At 43.5% G+C, this 6,000-nt stretch overlaps 1 protein-coding gene across 1 annotated transcript in view; it reads right to left on the reverse strand.

The window, feature by feature from the left end:
• The window catches only part of LOC109922715 (cytosolic purine 5'-nucleotidase-like), a 51,968-nt gene extending 46,303 nt beyond the window's left edge, over positions 1 to 5,665 (reverse strand). Inside the window, exons 1-2 of the mRNA XM_048609213.1 lie at positions 5,510 to 5,665; positions 4,972 to 5,133 (exon numbers count right to left, since the gene is read on the reverse strand). The gene's annotated coding sequence lies outside the window, so the exon portion shown is untranslated. The remainder of the gene's footprint in view (positions 1 to 4,971; positions 5,134 to 5,509) is intronic.
• Positions 5,666 to 6,000: the final 335 nt, after the last annotated feature.

Here is a 6,000-nt window from a genome sequence, read left to right on the forward strand (position 1 = left end):
ATTGGCAGCATGCTCAATGACAAAGGAAATATGAGACAAGTACAGAAAGGCACAGCTGACTAAGATGGAAGCTTTAAGTTTGTCTCCACTGATATTCCACAGCCTCTTGTGCAATTCTGACCTGTTTTCGTATAAATTGTGCAGACCCTTCCTTGACAGTTTCCAGGCTCCTGGAGGGGTACTCTGATTTTATGCACGTCACTATCAAGGAAACAAAAACAGGGAGACGTAGAACAGCATACCCTAAATGACAATGAATTTACACTACTGCTGAAAGTTCAAAGAACTCTCGTATTACAAGTACAAAGTTGTAAAGATAAAAACACAACTGTCTTTTAGAGTAAAATGTAGAAACCTTTCTGGACTTTGCTGACAGTAGGAACCGAGGTACAGGGATAGGTCAGTCAGCCCATCATGTTTGCTCCACTATTCAACTAAATCACGGCTGATCATCTACCTGTCACTTTCCTTCGCTATCTTCATTTCCCTTGATGTACTTAGCATCTACAAATTTATCAATTTCTATCTTCAATATACTCAACAATCAAGTCTCTATAGCCCTCTGGGGCAGAGGATTCCTAAGATGTCTGCCTGAGGAAGAAGATCCCGCTCATCTCAGTCTCAAATGGCCTGATTCTACCGAGTCTGTGTCCCCTGGTCACAGACGCCCCAACCCCGCAGCCACGTGATCTTTTGGTTCGTGGAGTTACAAGCATAGTTGTTATCCTTACAAGTGGCAAGTGCTAACCTTTGTCCACTTCAAAATGTTCCACTAGCACAATCTTACCAAGCAATTAAGAGAATTTGACTTTCCATGTATCTATTATCAATGTATAAACTCACATTGCTGTTCTTCACAATTGCCTTCCCACCCAAGACATTTTTCTGTCTTTTGTCAAAGCCCGTGAGCAGCAATATCCATCTAGCTTAACTGCTAAGCACCTTGCCCTAAACGCACTTTTGTGCGACAGTTCATGACACATATCAAGCCTTTGAAGGGCAAAATTAGGACTGGTTCAGCAGAATCGAATCCATATCTGACTGAAAGCCCAAAAAAAGTGCCCCAGCACTGCTGAATCAACCTAAAATTGAAGGCTTAAAGGAATATATTATAGTTATTAAACACATTAATGATTAACTGCAACAATTTTAAGTTTAAATAGATACTTTTTAAACGACTCATGTCCCCAATACACAACTGCACACATACAGTCCTCCAGGTGTGGTCTAAGCTAGACATTTTTTTACTTCTATTTTCAAATACTGTCGTAATAAAAGGCCAACACATTATTGTCTTAATTGCTTGTTGAACCTGCATATTAACTTTCTTCAACAAGGACACCCAAGTTTTTATGAAATTCAACACTTTCCAGTTTCTTACCATTTAAGAAGTTTCCTACCAAAGTCCACAATGCCCATTTCTCCACACCGAAATTCCATCACCAAAGCTTGCCCATTCACTTAACCTCTCCAAATCCTCTAGAAGTGTGTTTGCACTTCCCTCACAATTCAGTTACACTTCCACCTAGTTTTATGTCATTTGCTAATTTAAGAGAGGTTAAATTGAATCCCATTTACGTTGATCCTTATGGTACCTCACTAATCACAGCCTGCCAACCTAAAAATACACATATTTGTTCCTACTCTCTACTTTCTGCCCATCATTGAGTTCTCAATTCTTTCAACTTCTCACAAAGTGTATTACTTAAAGAAATAAAGATTTTTCTTATTCTTTCATAGATTGTGGGTGTCACTGATTTATTGCCCATCTCCAAGTGCCTCTCAACTGAGTGGATTGCTTAGCTATTTCAGAGGGGCGTTAAGAAATCTCTGGGTCTGGGGTGACACGTAGGCCCGACTAGGGAGGATGGCATATTTCCTTCCCTAATGAACATTACTGTAACAGGCACATTTATTGGTGATTTTATAATTATCACCAAGACTAATCTTTAAATCCCAGATTTTATTAAATTCAATGCAAATTCCATCAAATGCCAGGATTTCATAGAATCATAGAACCCCTACAGTATGGGAACAGACCACTCAGTCCATCGAGTCCACACCAATCTTCAGAAGAAGATCCCACCCAGACGCTTTTTCCTACCCTATCCCTGCAACCCTGCATTTCCCATGACTAATCCACATAGCTTGCACGTCCATGGGCATTATGGGCAGTTTAGCATGGCCAATCTACCTAACTTGCACATCTTTGGACTGTGGAAGGAAACCAGAATACCCGGAAGAAACCCATGCAGACACAGAATGGGCAAACTCCATAGACAGTCGTCTGAGGGTGGAATCAAACCCAGGACCCCGGCTCTGAGAGGTGACAGTTTAAACCACGGAGCCACTGTGCCACCGTGCCACCTAATTTGAATTAGGATTTGAAACTGTGTCAACAGAGCATTAGCCTGGGCTTCTGGATTATTGGACAAGGGACATTAACACTACTGCACTGTAAGAGCAGATGACTTTTGATCCACAGCTGATGAACTGTTAGGCAAGTATATCAGAATTCAACGTGCAAGATGAAGAACTCAGGACTACAGCTCAGAGTTGGGGTGTGTGTCAGGATAAAGAGGGCAAGGGATAGACTTTGAGGGCAGTGCAAGTTGGGATTCTTCCTAAACTGCTGATAATGAGTTCGTTAGACCATTTCAGAGGGTGGGTAAGATTCAGCTATGTTCCAATGGGACTGGAGTCATAAATCACCCAGAGTTGGTAAGGAAAACAGATTTTTATCTATATATAGCTCCTTTTAGTGGCACACAGAACAGAATGACATCAACACCATTCTGGGTTGTGACACTAACCCACAAGAATTACAGAGTAAATGAACTATGCAAGTGCTGTAATTTAGGCTACGAACCCTCAACTGACAATAAAAGATCTAAAAGCCTCAAATGCGTATGATGTGTCACTACTTCTAGCTCTTTCATTACTCTCCTTGAAGTGTTAATTATGCCACATCAATGAAATATTTATGGTGTTGTAATGTAAATTCCTCTGGAAACCTTTCAACTCCCTGTGTAGCATACTTTGTACCCTCTCCATTAACTGCTACTATTGTGTCTCACAATTAACAGCACTGCAGTCTGAGCTGATGCTCCTCTGTACTGTGCCAAGGTACACACACTCCTTAGCTCAGTGAGAAACTCTGCAATGCAGATCTACAGTGGCTACTTAGAAACAGAGAATCAGCTCAGAGTGGCTGGCTGCTGGCAGTCCTCCTTTTGGGAGCAAAGTTGTATACAGCCACCTAGATTAGAAAACCATGACATGGATGAGTCACAGATCCAAAAAAAATATGATGTCCCTCACACAGACTGCTCCACCATTCTACCTTCTGATCAAGACCCAAAAAACGTGCAAATGACCTCAGACCCAAATTTCTAGAAAACCTGCTGGTCCTCGTAGTAAAATTTCTGCTTCAGGGAAAAGATCAGAATGCTCATTTAAAAAAAAAATCAGGATTATGTTAATTGCATTCAACTTTAATCTTTCTCAGCTGCCATGTCCACAGCAGCACAGTGGTTAGCACTACTACCTCACAGTGCCAGGGAGCCAGGTCTGATTCAAGCCTTGGGTGACTGTCTATGTGGAGCTTGCACATTATCCCTGTGCCTGCGTTGGTTTCTACCAGGTGCCCCGGTTTCCTCCAACAGTCCAAAGATGTGCAGGTTAAGCAGATTGGCCATACTAACTTGTCAGTAGTGTCCAGGAACGTGTAGGCTAGGTGGATTAGCCATGATATATGTGAGAATACTGGGATAGGGTGGGGACTAGGGTTGTGTAGGATGCTCTTTGGAGGGTCAGTGCAGATCAATGGGCTGAATAGCTTCTTTCAACAGTATGGGATTATATGATTCTACCTACTATTTAATTTTAAGAACTGAAGTTGCCAACACTGACAGGGGTAGAGTGTCACAGAAGCCCAAATCATATCAGGTCAAAGAATGAGGGCCCACAGGAGAACTTAATTCTGTGTTTACCTAACATGCCGATTCAGTGGTCTTTGATGTTAAGTTAATCTTTCCCAGATAAGGATTGCACAAACAAATTGACTGATTGGGAAGCACTTTGCAGCATTCTGCAACCTAAAGAAATTTGTCACAAGCAGAAACCCTCAGCCAATTTATAACCTCTGTCACCTTATCTGACAGTAAACTACTCACCCAGAGACTAGCACACACGAGGACTCAAACTCAGGACCTTCCTTAATTCATACATTTCAGGAATACACTCAAGTTACAACCAAAGACCTCATGGATTGGTTTTCCCATTAACACTAAAGTGTGTCTATCTTTGGCCAAGCTGGCATTTATTGTCCATTGTTAGGTGCCCTTCAGAAGTTAGCAGACTTGTTCAAAATGGTTAATAGGGAACTGAATCATGTATGGACCAGATCTGGTAAGGACAATAGGTTTCTTCCTTGAAATCGCATGAAACAACCATGTTTTGATGACAATGACAACTTTCATGGTCATAGCTACTGAGACTAACATTTTCTTAAAAGAATTCAAATTCTCAAGGCAATATGTGGCTACCACAGCAATTGGTGGAATTGAAATGCAATCAAATCTGGGGGAAAAAAAAAGTTTTCCAATCATTATTACTGAATCCATCACTGATTGTTATATTACCCAAATGGTTCACTGACGTTCTTTAGGGAACAAAAGCTATGATTAACCAGTCTCCCGTACATGAGACTCCAGATCCATAAGAGTGTCACTGACTCTTAACCACCCTTTGAAATGGTCAAACAAACAAACCACTCAATTCAGGGACAATTGGGGAAGTCAAATTATTGCCATACCAGTAATGTCCACATCTCACAAAAGAAAAATTCTGATACTGTCACATTGAGATTTTAGCTCAAGCAGTTATTGATCCAGTTATAGAAGTTCAGGGGTACCGCAGTTAAAATGGCAACAAAAACAAACAATTTAAACAGGTATTTATTGAGCTTACCTCAAACTCCGGCTGTACATCAAATGGAGAGTAAGCCACTACGAAAGATAGTCTTCCAGTTCCAAATTCAGGATCAGGATCAGGATCAGACAGAACAACTTCTGATCGCTTCCAAATTGTGCCACGGCCTAATGAGAGAATCTCTGAAAGGAGGAGAAGTACCTGTACAGATTTTACAAAGACAGTTAGCGGTAAGGCAGGTCTGAATGCGTGACACAGGAACTTCTTCCTTCTACTTCACTACTTCACCCCCTCAGTGACGGGGAATGGGAAAGTACATCGAACCACCCCCACCCCCTCCCCTCAGTGTGAGGGGTGTAGGGAGAACAGAGCCCATGGATCGAGACGGGAAGAGACAGATGCTATTGCTCAGTCTAAGATAAGGAGGACTGAGCACATTGACAAACCCCTTAACCCGGATCGGCATGTCGGGGGCGGGGGCAACACTCAGCCTACAGAAACCGACATCAGACCCCAGACCCAACCGTGCCCCTACCCCCAGGCTTCACCCCGGGCCCCACAGCCCGAGGTGACTAACCTGCGGGACGGTGGAGTAGTGCAGTGCTGGGACAAACAAAACTGACGGTGAGCAGGGGATATCCGGCAGCAGAAGGAGCCGGAATTGGAGGAGGAGGAGGAGGAGGAGGAGCGGCCCAGGCTCGGAAAGGGAGGGAACGGTGGACGCCGCGCAGTTCCTCACTCGGGAAGGAGGGCGAAGAAACAGCAGCCTCTCCCCAAAACCCTCGTCACTCACCCGCTCGAGCTGCGGAAAAGCTGGCCGTCACTGCGCATGCTCGGCCCGAGACCGGGACACGGCGTGGTGACGTCACCAGGACGGAATCGGTGTGCAATGATTTAAAGATACAGGCCCCCTTTCCCACTGAGGGATTTAAAGATACAGGCCCCCTTTCTCACTGAGGGGTTTAAAGATACAGGCCCCCTTTCTCGCTGAGGGAGTTAAAGATACAGGCCCCCATGCTCCCTGAAGGAATAAAGAATACAGGCCCCCATGCTCGCTGAAGGAATAAA

The sequence above is a fragment of the Rhincodon typus genome, chromosome 20 (assembly GCF_021869965.1).
Source record: "Rhincodon typus isolate 14 chromosome 20, sRhiTyp1.1, whole genome shotgun sequence".
Classification (NCBI taxonomy): domain Eukaryota; kingdom Metazoa; phylum Chordata; class Chondrichthyes; order Orectolobiformes; family Rhincodontidae; genus Rhincodon; species Rhincodon typus.